This window comes from Triturus cristatus, chromosome 9 (genome assembly GCF_964204655.1).
Source record: "Triturus cristatus chromosome 9, aTriCri1.1, whole genome shotgun sequence".
In the NCBI taxonomy this organism is placed as follows: domain Eukaryota; kingdom Metazoa; phylum Chordata; class Amphibia; order Caudata; family Salamandridae; genus Triturus; species Triturus cristatus.
The window spans coordinates 1,012,692,454-1,012,706,179 of NC_140592.1; the positions used below are offsets into that span (position 1 = coordinate 1,012,692,454).

General features: G+C 44.7%; 1 pseudogene; it reads right to left on the reverse strand.

The window, feature by feature from the left end:
- Positions 1 to 3,173: 3,173 nt before the first annotated feature.
- Positions 3,174 to 4,583, reverse strand: LOC146799221 (28S ribosomal RNA; annotated as a pseudogene).
- Positions 4,584 to 13,726: the final 9,143 nt, after the last annotated feature.

Genomic DNA, 13,726 nt, shown 5'->3' on the forward strand with positions numbered 1-13,726 from the left:
GGTCCGTGAAAGTGATCAGCAGGAGTCCTCGAATGAAAATCGATGTGGAACTACTAGTTCCAGGACTTGAAATCGAAGGTGTGTTGACCATCACGGTTCCAGAACCTCCAGTTTTGAGTGAGGTACGAATCCTGATCTTGCACAGATTGGTCTTTCCACCGTTTGGATTTGAACTGCCACCTCATCAAATGGTAGATGTTCGTCTTGAAATTTTGCATCATGTTCTAGCTGCAATTGGATCTGAACTTATCGTGGATTGCGAATTAACTGTGTTTTGTAAATAAGTGCTTAAAAGAAGATAACCTAGGCCCGAGAGGAAGAAGAAGAAATTTAGGGACTTTCCATAGAAGAAGAACGAGGGTTAAGGAAGTCTTTTTTTTGGACTGTGTAAATAAGGAACTAAACGTACTGTAAAGGGAATTTCCAGCACTTCCGGAGTGGTTTTTTGAACTGGTTTGAACAGCAACTTGTGGTAGAGAAAGAGACTCTAAGTGTTTGTTGCTGAACCCAAAGCCGACAACAAAAATGGAGGCTGGAAATCCGAACCGTAAGTCCAAATGTATGATAGGTACACTCAAAGGAGGAGTGATAGTTTCAATAGTTATTATAGTGTCAGTTGCTATTCCACATGAGGTAGGAGTAATAGAGGTGAAGGGAACACCTACACCCAGTACTTCAACCAAGAAAGAGGGTATTATAGGAGCTGAAAAGGCTTTGCTAGATCAAGATAGTCGTAGATTGCATGTAGATTTGTCTAGAGGTGATTTTAAGCTTAATGCGTATGCTAAGCTGCTATATGAGTATATTGAGGCAATGGATGCGAAAGATTGTTATGTATGTATGCAGTTGCCTGCCTCAGCGGACGAGGGGATTAAATATCACCATCTTCCACTGACGTACGGAATTTCAAGTAGTTTGTTGCTTAGTATGTTCTATGGGAGAGGTCATTATGAGTACTTCTTTTTGAATTACGATGCAGTGCTTTCAGAGGTACCAGCTTACAAGCACTTGAATAAGTATGAATATTATAAGCAGGAAGATAGGATAGGGAAGTATTTCATACCGATTTCAACGATAGATACAGCGTATGCCCATAGACACAACCTGACGTGTTCATTAACTGAGATAGAGAAGAAATTTGTAGACCAAGTAGAAGATGGGTAGAGACAGCTAACAAAAACACATGATATTGGGGAAAGTCCAGTGGATTGGACTGAGAAGGAAAGATCTCACAGAGCAAAGGGGGGTTATGGCCCTATAGCATTGGACCTAGTGCAGAAGGGGAAGCTGTGTGTGAAACGTGTACAGACCTATTAAGGAGCAGTATTGGAGATATCTTTGGGGCAGCGATACCAAGTCTGGGAGTGATTTTGAATGATGTGAAGATTATGAGATTGGCGACTGTGGTTGACGAGTTGTCAATGAATACAGCTAAGTCGTTGATTCTTGTGGATGGAGAGATGTTGTCAATAAGAATGATGGTGATGCAGAACCGTCTTGCTTTAGATGTCTTGCTGGCAAAAGAGGGCAGAGTCTGTAAAATGCTGAAGGTTCAAGAGTGCTGTACTTATATACCAGACAACAGCAAAGATCTGAAGAAGTATATAAGTAACATCACTGTGATCCATCATGAGATCGAGGATCTGACTGAGCAGGGTGTTTGGGAAAAGGTTGGAAAAGGATTTGGCAGTGTAGGAAATTGGTTTGCAAACCTGGGAAACAGTATTCTTGGTTATATTCTGAAGCCTATCATTATCATAGTGGTTTGCTTATGGGGATTTGCCAGAGTTTATCAGTGGTACAAGGCAAACCAAGTTGAGAGGTCCCAGAATATTAAGAATCTAGAGCAATTCCGACAGGGAAGAATGGCTACGAACTCTGTTTAGGTCGGTTCTTTCTCCAGGTAACTGTGATATTGGTGATGACACGGGTCAGCAAAGGGAGGAACTGATAGAGCGCCATGAGGTTTTGAAAATTGTAGGGGTGCATCATAATCGAGAGTAGTCCGCACCCATATATAATCAAGTGTGGTACTAAACTGATCATTAGGATTGTATAAGTAATATGTGATTGTCATGGTAGATAATTAATCCATGCCACTCGAGAAAGTAAAGTGGCATTTAAATGTGATAATATAATCTTGTTGTTCATTGCAAATGTTCAATGAATTGCTCATGTGTAATGTAATGCATTAGATTTAAAGGTGCACAATATTAAAGTCTGCACATGTAGGAATGATTACTTATATACTGAATGTAATGAAATATAGTGCTTACAGATGCAGTGTTTATTAATGTGTGTAGTTCTTGATGTATAGAGGCCTAACGGAATGTCTATGTTTTGCTATGAAAGGCCTAGTCGCATTTCTTCTTATGTTAACTGAATTGTGCAGGCCGTAGTATACTTTCCCTGGGAAGGCTCTCATTTGGAGGTAGTCAGCAAATTTCATGTGCAGGGAAGAATTTTCTGTTCTCAGGCTTCTGTTGCAGGTGCAAGGACATCGTCCTTGTTAGCTAAAACTAACCTTTTGTTTTAGGAGTTAGGTATGGAGGAGCATTTGCTACAAGTGTCTCCAGGAATGCAGATAATGAGGAGCCAATACTTTCGGAGCCGAAGGAGCCCGGGACTCAAGGACGTTTCAACAGCTAAGTGTGGGCGGGGTATACAAGATTGTGGAGTGGGAGGCTCAGATAACAGTAAGAGATAGGAATAAAGTGTCCTCAATAGTGCCTTATGGGAACTGGAGTCATGCAGTTGTTGTTGCGGCCTGCACGACGGGATTGGTTGAAGTTGAGGGGTGGAGTCAGGCGTTCGTTGGTGAAATAGGTGTAACAGCATGAACGTATGAAACACCGGTGTGCGTGAGAAGCAGACACGCTATGAAGGAGAACACGATGTTGCTTTATGAAGGTATGGACGACTATTTCATGGGTCAAGTCTATGGGTATGAGTTATCATGCAATAATGGGCAAGGGGAACACCAAGTAAGGTTTAATAATGAAGGGTGAATGAGGTTGTGGGAGGCATCTCAGGGCACAATGTCTTTGGAGTATAGTTGCGCGTTTAGAGGGAAAACGTCAGCTACTAGTAAAACATGACATGGATTGTTTGCTTTAATGGCTGATTAAAACACAGTGGTCTGAATATATAAACTAATGTCAATATTTAAACATTTTTAGTGAACCCTAGAGGAAGGGCTACCGATAGCCCGAAATGCATTGGGTTAATGAGATCCACTACCAAGGATGTTTTATGTATAAATCATGCTCCAGAAAAAGGTCTGAATCGGAATACCTGTTGCACAAGAAACTGTTGTATACATACATCACCTCACATGCGGCAGGAGTAAAATTTGGGAAGACAACTGATCTATTGGAATACATGAAATAAAATATAACTAAATATGGACTAATTGTGGAATACATTTTGGAGTATGCTGTGCGTCCGGATGGAGTGTAACTTTGCTCCAGTTTTCTATTAGTGGGTGAACAATTCAACATTTGGGGGAATTCTGCTTCACAATGACAGGAAGAACAGACCAAGAATCAAAAAGTGATGTTGCTATGAACGCTTGGCCACCACAAGCCAGTTATTTCTGTAATAACTTTAAAACACCTCCTGCTTGAACCCCAAAAAGGCAGAAGTATCGCGAGGTTCTGCTTTTGCAGTCTGCATTCATACTGAAAATTGGGATTAAGCAAGCGTTTGCCCTTCTCCTTTCCAGGAGGTTTTTATAATCCCTTAGCTCGCATTATGAAACCTGCATTATCATTTGACAGGTGTGCCACTTAAGTCAAACTCCCCACCTGTCACTCTCCCTGGAGCAGGTCACACCCAGCAGGCACTGGGCACTTGGAGCCAGTAGCAAGAGCCCCAGAGAGCTCACCCCCAGCCTCACCAGGTAAGTGAAAAAATAATGAGTGTAGTGGTATTTCATCAGTGGCCCTAGGGCCTCCCACTTATTCTACCTCTGGTGTTTCTTGACAATGTCAGACTATTGTCAAGCTCAACAGGAACTTCTTTCCTTGCTGATTCAAGCCTATTCCCTTGGCTGTGGTTTCACTAGCTAGTAGGTATGGTCAGTGGGAATCTCATTTATCCATTCGTGCGCATCACTAATTAGATGATGAGGCATTTGGCTAACCTAAGAGATTCATAGTTACTCCCACCATTTATACGCACTTCATTGAATTTCTTCACTTTGAGATTCAGAGCACTGGGCAGAATTGCATCACATAAATGCCAGCCTAGGGCCTTTGCGATGCTTTGCTTTAGTTAAACAGTCAGATTCCTGTGGTCCACACCAGTTCTAAGTCAACTGATATATGCTAGCTGAAGCCGAACACCGGCCCCATGGTCAGAGAGTGGCAGAGGGAAAGGTGACGCCGCAGCTAGGGCGATCAACAGAAAGGGTCAGGCTTGCATTCAGAGTCTAGCTGCTCCAGAGGGCGACACCTCGTCCAGCCACATCGCGCGTCCAGACCCGCTTCATGCTCCAACCTAACTGGCCCAGTCTTCAGAACCAATCCTCATCCCATAGTTATGGAACTGACTTGCCAACTTCTTTTGCCTACATTATGCTAACATGCCTGAGGCTGTTCACCTTGGAGACTTGCTGCCTGAGAAAGAAGTTTTTCTGTATTGATGTTTACTGTACGAGAAACTCATACTTGAGATAACATTAGACAAACTATGCCATGGAAGCCATCTTTTCTGCGACATTTCATTGCATCATGTGAATACGCTTGTATTTTCATGTCTCACTAGAATAAAAATCCAATGAACTTTGCTTAGACAGACAACACCCTTCACAGACTGCTCTGAACAAAGTGCACTTACTCAAGGTCAAACATAGCTGTACCAGAGAAACCACATTAAGTATGCTTTCTGTTCCATGTGTAGACACTTGCTTGTAAGAAACCCCAATGTAATAAGACTTCTATTGAATTTATTCAGTTGTAATGTGTCTCTATTGCCTTATTCTAATAAGTTGAGAACCTGGGAAACATATACCACTGTATTGCATGTATGAAGTCCTTTGTTTAGAACACTATAAAATCCTTTGATTAGAACCCTATAAAGGTTTGTGATTTCTTGCTGTGTGTGAGAGAGAGAGAGAGACTCTTTCCCTTACCTGAGAAGACGAATCGCTGCCGTATTTGCTCACATTTATGCTCTGGCGACTACGGCCCCTTTACCGCATGGCCTGGAGCCATGCAGCACCGGAGACAGGGGCTGCGGGTGAGGCTGAGACTGCTGAGTCTCATTGGCACCACGGGCATCTCCCCCTACCACCTGGGTGACCCTAAGCTCCCTCCCGGCTACACCCGATGGTCTCTCCTATAGGCCACCCCACCAACAATACTCTGCTGCGGCCGGGAGCCGCTTCTGACCATCACGCCCACCCGATGCTGCTTTGAACATGCCCAGTGTGTGAGCCATTGCTGCTCTACGGGGGAGCTTAGACCATTGCAATATGGGGTCAGCTGTGCCGGCGGTCCTCCTTGGCCAAACGGGACCGCATTTACTGCCTGTCTGCGTGGTCCGGTGCAGAGTGGGATCTACCCCTCTTCCTTCCATTGCTCACCAGCCTCCAGCAATACAACCCTGCTGCTGCACACATGGGTCCTGCGGAGGCTGATCTAATCCTCGACATGGTACAGAACCCTTCAGTAGATTCCACTAATACACCAGCAAGTAGCAAATCACATGCCCTGGGGCCCTTCATGATATCACTGACATCTACGCTCTCCATGGCTTTAGGCCTATACCTTTTACTGTGCTTGATTACTGTCAGATCACTGCACGGTCAGCTTGGAGCTGCAGATACCATATGGATGCGGTCTGGAGTGCAGTTGGCACTTCCTGAGCGAGGCACTACATGATGCAGTCTTCCGCTCTGAGCTACATGATTCCACCCTTGAGTACTTAACCCGCAATTCTGGCTCCGTCTCACCACTGTGGGAGGCTTTTAAAGGATATATATGCTGAGTGAGCATCACCAGACATGCGGGCATACTGCAAAACATACGTTCGATACTGAGAGACACGACATCAATCGTGAGGACTCTTGCCCGCACTATTCCCCTGAATTGCACAGCACTCGGTCTTAATTTCCAGGTTCCCGGACTTGGCCGATCGGGAAATAGCATACCTGGGAAAACACGCCACTGCCAGATGGTATGAGGAAGGAGAACGCCCTGGTCGTACTCTAGCACGACTACTTCACCCCAACCATTTTAGTTTCTACATCATTATGTTACATTCCCCTACAGGCAAGATAGTCTACGGTTATGTGAGCACGATAGCAGAACTTCTACGCTATTAAGAACAGCTATACTTGTCCCGCATGTCAGGTGACTGGGCTAATCATTGCAGAGATCAAAATGGTGTAGATCACTGATGGTCAAAACTGCTTCTTAAGTGAACGGATCTCCTGTGAAGAAATTATTCAGGCCATAGATGCCCTTGACAGGTATAGAGCCCCTGGCCTGGATGGCATCACTGGTGTATTCTCTAAAGCATATAAACACCTATTAGCACCACACCTCTTTGACATACGCGGAATCGCTTGAAACAGGTACCCTACCACCCACATGGTGGGAGGCCATCCTCACGCTCTTACTGAAACCTGTAAAAGACCATCAACAATACACCTCCTACTGCCTTCCCTCCATTCTCAATTTGGATAATAACATTTTAGCTAAGGTCCTTGCCACTAGATTGTCCCTTTTAATGGAACAAATTATTTCTCCATTCAGACAGGCTTTGTCCCCTACAGGTCCACCTCATTAAATCTGTGCACAATATTTGATGTGTTCAATAGGCTCTCTCCTGAGATCCAGCTGCAGTTGCCATATTAGATGCTGAAAAGGCATTTGATTTCTTGGAATGGCCCTTCCTGAAGGTGATGTCGGCCAAACTAGGCTTCCCCCACGGTTTCATCTCATTGAGCAAGCTTCTGTATTTCAGCCCAGTGGTCCGACTGCAAGCAAATGGCTCACTCAAGGGCCTTTTCCCTGTAGCTAGGGGGACCAGGCAAGGCTGCCCTCCATCCCCACTCCTTTTTAGGTTTCGCCTGCACATCGCTTGCACAGTGCTTGAGAAATCTATTGTTTTTAATATAAATTTAAAAGGGACTTACATCACCCCTCCTCTCTATACTGGCTTCTCATTGGTTCCTGTGCATGCTACTTACTTTTCCTCCATTTCTATTGGCTGTAGTATATATTCCTGCATTTACCAATGATTGTTCCTCATCTGCTTCTCTTATCAGTTTCCCATTGCCAAAATTCTGGTAACATCGGCTATTTTTTCATAAAGTTTTGCGTTTTATTCTTGCAGCATATTTATATAACAATTTATCACCCAGGGAATAAGTTATTTGATTAGAATCACAGGATGTTCCGCCGCTGTGACTCGAACCAGGATCCCCAGCTCTGGAGTCAGCAGCTCCGGCCGCTGCGCCACATCTTCTCCATTCTTGTTTTTTGTCAGGGAGCTGTTTGCTTCTCCTTGACCTTGACGATGATTAAAACAGGTCTTTATTCATTACATAGGTAAAACCAATTCATTACCAATACTTGTTATTATCGGACTTACCCCTTTGGTTCGCCACTTTCAAGAAAACCATATGCATTGTGGCCTCCAATTCACACATGGCCCCCTTTTACTATCCATGCAAGCTGGCAGCATACTACTTTTTATCCGCCACCCCTCTTATAATACCCCACCTCTAAACTGTGAAATTTTACGATCTAGGGGTCTCTCCGGTCTACATATAAACTGGGCTAAATCAGAACTTCCCGCTTACTGACTGCACAGAGCCTGCTGCCATAGAATATCCCCTAATTTAGAACGCTGACTCCACGAAATACTTGTGCATACATCTACATAGGGAAAAAGACCAGACTTTCCAACTGAACTATGGTCCTGCCATCGATGTTATCTACACAAGTGGAATATTGGTTTAAATGTCCCCTCTCTCTGGCAGGAGGTGTGGCTATCATAAAAATGAGCACCACACTCGTTTCCTATTCATCAATATTCCAATACCATTGACACAACATTTCTTTACCACTCTGCACAGCCAGCTACTACGGCTCATATGGGCTGGACTCAAACGTCACATTCGATGGGACAACCTGACCCTCCCTTATGGACGTGGCGGCTTCGGAGTTCCATATCCCCAACTATATAACCTCGCTGCACAATGCCAATTTGCATATCACTTGTACCATCCAGATGACCGAGTTCTGTAGCTGAAGCCGGAGAGGGATCCAGCTGGTGACCTCCCTCTGTCTTCTATACTGCTGAAGGGCACCCCCATGGATCCATTAGATATTCAAATTCTCTCAACCACCAGCTGGGCATGGCGGAAACTCCACCATGTGTTAGAAGGAGCATCTTGTACTCACCAGTCCTACTCCTGACCAATAACCCCTGGCTTGTCCTTACACACAAAACTAGTTTAGTTCACCTTACAAAACCACAGCTGACACATCAGGGGTGACCTCTTTCCAGATGGCCATGTACTCATGCATGCTGACGACACTCGTTTCCATGATGTCTCATATATGGATCACTTTGTCTTTCGACGCCTCCACAATACCTTACGCTCCAGTTTACTTATATATCCCACAGTGCCAGATGACTTCCCTCCATTGAAACTCATTATCTCTGACCCCAATGGAGGATGGTTGATTTCTAGGTTATACAGAGCTGCGTAGCCATGAAACCTGAACCTTCCAGGCAGGCTATGGAAGCCTGGGAAAGTTGCCTGGGACAGTCACTGTCTGGCATAGTCTGGTATTAATGCGGTACTCAGACTAAGCTCATCTCTATCAAATACAAACTCCTACATTTCGAATTTCTATGCCACACCCAAAGATTTGGCGCAAACTGCCCCCACACGCTTGTCCCAATGCCCTAAATCTCACACTGTGGAAGTTGTCTCCGCACACCTAACATTGAAATGCCCACGCATAGGACACCACTGGGCCCAAATATTCTCTCTAGTCTCTCATGATAGGAGCAACACTTGAGCCTACCCCACTGGTGGCACTTTTGGGTTACATTCAAGATATCCCCAAGAGCGTCCGTAGATTTACCGCAATTGCATTATTACTTGCTAAACAAGGCCTGGCACTCCAGTGGGGCAGAGGACACTGCCCCACACACCCTGCCTGGCTGAAGAGCATGACCTATTGTGCTAAAAATGAGCAAAGACCACGCACTGTTACAGCCCCATACCTCCAGACCCATCAATATATGGCAACCACTACAGGATTATTTACTTACTCTGGAATCATACATTTCAGACTGAGGTGCTTCTCCTTTTAAATCGTTCAGATATTCTGATATATGCCTGTGTCGACCCACCAGGATGCCAGACTCTAAATAGTTCTCCAATTGTTGCTGTCACTTTGACTGGAATTTTACATAGTTGTGCTATGCGAATGGCTTGTTTGTTCCTTTATTCACCTGAATGTTGGTGTATAATATGCAGTGATGCCTGCTTTCATACCTATGGGCAATAGAGTTTTGCTTGCTATTGCTTTATGAAACTTAAAAAAAGTAAACAAAAAATTTAAAAAAACTTCTGTATGCCTAAACCTTAAAATACTCTATAAGGTTGAGAACTTCGTGTCTGTCATTCTTGTAGGACCTAATGCGTTCTATAATTAAATGTTTGATTCCTGAAAATTGAGACAAGTCTAGGGAGGAGCACCAAAGGGCGTCCAGGGGCTACACCTCTCGCAATCCCCCCCGGATGCACACAGAGGGGGCTTAGAAAGGGTCGAGCTCATTCTCAGATCTGGCAGCGGAGATGATGGTTCCGACTGGACCATCAACGGTACTGATTGGACCAAAATAGGTACATTGGCCTTTTGAAACAGAGAACTGCACCTTCGTGGGTCAGACAGTGGTGTCCTGAGATTCATATTGACACCAATCCAACCTGCATCCCTAGCTTCTGATGACCGAGGGGAGATATGGCAGCTGTCCCGAGATTCCTGAAGTGGCTTGGTGAGTCTCAATAGGGAAAACATTGTACATGCATAAGAGGATGAGCGAGCGTGAACCCATGTCCTATGCTGCCATTGGTAGCTTAGATGAAGCACGGTGTCATGCTGTGTTTGGATTTTGAATGTAGTTATTATGTGGCTATAATTTGTGGCCTTGAAGCGACCGTGATTATGGAGTGTTTGATTTTTTTCTTCAGGTTTTGAGTACCGTGCATGGGATTTCAATTATGCTTGAAGTGCTTAATGCAGAGGCTGAATAAGTCGCGGTTCAAGCCGCTAGGGCTCGTTGAAGTCCTAAATCTATACATTTGGTTTTTGTTGAATTGTCTGCTCGGGGTAAGGTGTACTGGGAAGCGCTATCAGTAACACCAGACAGGGATGTAATATCACAGCGTGTGGCTGCATTAACTTGGACTGGTATCTGTTTATTGCTTAGTGCATGGGAGTGAAAATATAGACTAAAAGTCAGCTCCTGCAGGCCCTGTGGGAGTGCTGTAAAGGCATTACATTTATTTTTTAACTGAAATATTCCTTTCCATTTAAAGGAAGCACGCAACAGTAGTTTAGAGAAATGTACATGAAGCTTTAGTGACCTTAGATTTGCTGTGTGCCGTGCTGCTTGGGAGGGGTCAGTTGGTGAGGGGAGCGGCCTTGTGATTGGTTGACCTTTGCCCTGATCACGCTGGCACTGGTGGACCCAGATCAGAGGCTGTGTTGTGATTAGATCAATTGTGAGAGGCTTGCATGAGGATTTGATCAACTCAAGAGTTTGCGGACGATTGAGGAAACATGGGGAATCATTAAAAAACTCAAAATCTTTGATCAAAGAACTGAAAGTACCACCAGAGGGAACCCCTGCTAGAAAGGTGGCAGCAAAGAAAGGGTTATATACGCGTGTCTGGCTCAAACAATGGCATCAGTATACTGAGAAAGAGGGAGTTTTGCAACTTCCATTAAGCAGGACTTTCCACATGCTTTGGAACCTATAGGAACAGGTAGTGAACACATAAAACACAAGAAATATAAGATTCAGACCCGAAATAAACTCTGATCATGGTTAGAGTACCGGAAGATGAAAGGCAAAATATCGGGTGTGAGAATGCGGTTATGACAGTGCGTGCTTACCACGCAATAGCAAATGAGGCCCCAGAAAAGGATGAATTCCACATCAAAAAGAAGCCAGAGAATGATGCAGGCCAACAGACCTCAGCTAACACATGAATGCCCGAACCATTTAGGATTCTGGCAGAAAGATTTACCGATTCAGCTCCCACTGGATAGACTGCAGTAGATGAAGCTCTAGAAATCTCACCACCGCCTAGCAGAAATGTCCCTCAGAAATTAAATGTGACCTAGTTGAAAACTGAGTTTGAGTAGATTGTAAAGGGAAATTTGGGATTGGAGTTTTTGAGGCATGATAGCAATCATGAATTGAGGAGCATAAGCAAAGAGGCTGCAAGATTGGCACATGAGGTGCATGTGAAGATGGAAAAGTTGGCAACTGAGTGTGGATTTGAATGATTTGACCGAAAGAAAAGAGTTGCAACAGAATTTCAGAATGGCCAGAAGCATCAGGGGCTTGAAGGCAATGAAGCTACTAGGGTTGAAAACCCATGTAAAGGAATGGACCAGATGTATCAGAGAATGGAGTGACTTAGAGAAGTTCATAGAGCAGTGGTGTAATTAGGAGATCAAAGGTGAAAAAGAAGGAGGTGACAGAGGGAGAAAAGAGTGCAGATAGTGAGACAGCAGCAAGGGAATACGCTTTGAGGGGAGTGTAGAGAAAAGCAAAAGGGCATACCCCAGGGATTCGAGCAGATCTTTTTTTAGTCTCCCAAATTTGAGAGAGAACCCAGATAAATTATACCCCCAGGTAGATCAGATCATGACTATTTCGAAGGCTTTGAGGGAAGATCTAGACATGTTCTTCGATGTAGTGGTCCAGAGAGATTTGTGGGCTGAATAGAAAACAGTTGTGGACCAGCCGACACAAGCACCCCCCAGGGTACCAAACACAAATGCCCTTTTACCTGTGGTAAAAGCCAAGTATGATGTAGTTATTGCTAATTTAAAAATGAAAGTCCCCAAGAGACAAGTGAATAGGCCCTTCATTTTCAAAACGATGCAGAAACCGAAGGAGTCCGTGCATGCTTTTTTTGACTCATGCAGGTATACAGCGGACATAGCAGTATGAATGATCCATTTGGTGAGAACATGGGAGAGTTAATTTCCTTGTTTGTCTTTGAGTTGTGCTAGGAGATTTGTTCTCATATACAAGAGAATGTAATTTGGTGGCAGACAAAACCACTTGACAAATTCCCCCATTATGATAAGTATTGTGGTGACACTTTAGATGCGAACCAGAAGAGATTGAAGGAGAATTTCATGATTGCGGGGACCAAGTTAGCACAGAATGGTGGTGTAAAAAGTTTGGTTAGGATATATTCAAGTTTGGAACTTGTTGGTACAGGCATAAATATACAGGAAATTGGTACACAGTACACGCAAGGAGAGGAGGAGGTCCCATATAGGAGACGTAGAGGAAATATTTGTGGTTGAATTTTAGTGCTTTGAAGAAAGTTACCCCTTCTCATATTTGCAACAAGGTACGGCATTGGAAGAGAGAGTGCAGGTATGACCTTGATCAAATGCAAATTGAGGCTCAAACACAGAATGTTATGTCCTAGAAAGGAGTAATGCCGATACCCAGGCCCCTATAATGAACCAGAAAAGTGCAATGCCAACTGTGTCCCAGGCTCTCATGGTGCAGCCACAGATGTAAGAACAGAGGTTCCAACATCCAGGCCTGTCCAAGAGTTCATCAGAACCAGTTTCCAAGTCACATGCCCCAGATTCCTATGATGTTCTAGAGACCTGTTGGACTATAGCAATCACAATCACAGTGTCTGAGGGGAGTTGGGTATTGCGTACTTAGTGCAAAGCTGGAAGTGCAGCAGAGTAGCCAATACGTGGAACGTGAAGTAAATAGTCACCCTGTATCATTTTTGATTGATACCAGAGCCACTTGCTTGACTGTCAGTTGACAAAGGGTGTGGGGTGGGTTGAGGGAGCACGCCAGGGGGAGCACAGGGGGGGTTTAATAATATTTTTTTTAATTGGAACTTATCTTGAGCTGTCGGCTGCCTCCTGCATTACGTCGCGCATCTGTGTGCTCTTCCTGGTCCCAGGCTCCCAGCATACACTGGGACAGACTCCCTGTGCAATGCCCGCGCTGCTCTCATGGTATGACAGCAGCGTGGGGATTGGCCTGAGCGGGCTGAAAAGTTGCTGAAAAGGACAGGTAGTCTGTGCAGCTTCTCCAGCCCAGCTGTACAATACAGCCAGGTTGGAGAAACCTAAGTGTGCATATGTATTTGGCCGGCCTGAGACAGCAGGCTAAACAGATATGCACACTTAGAAGTGCACATAGCACTCCTCCTCCCCCCTCCCATGCCTGGGCCCGACCCTCCCTACACACGCTGTCTCAGAGATAGAACATCGTTTTATTTTTCACCTGCTGGCTCTGAGCCAGTAGGGCAATGCTCCTCCGCCATTGCAGAGGAGCCGCCCCTGCAGATGAGGTCCCGAAACTAGCCCTTGTGGGAGGAGAAATGCCAGTTGTAGGCATCACAAATCAGCAGTGAACAAATAAAGTTTCAGCCCCAGTTCCAGTAAAAAAAAGGCTCTTTTAGGGGCAA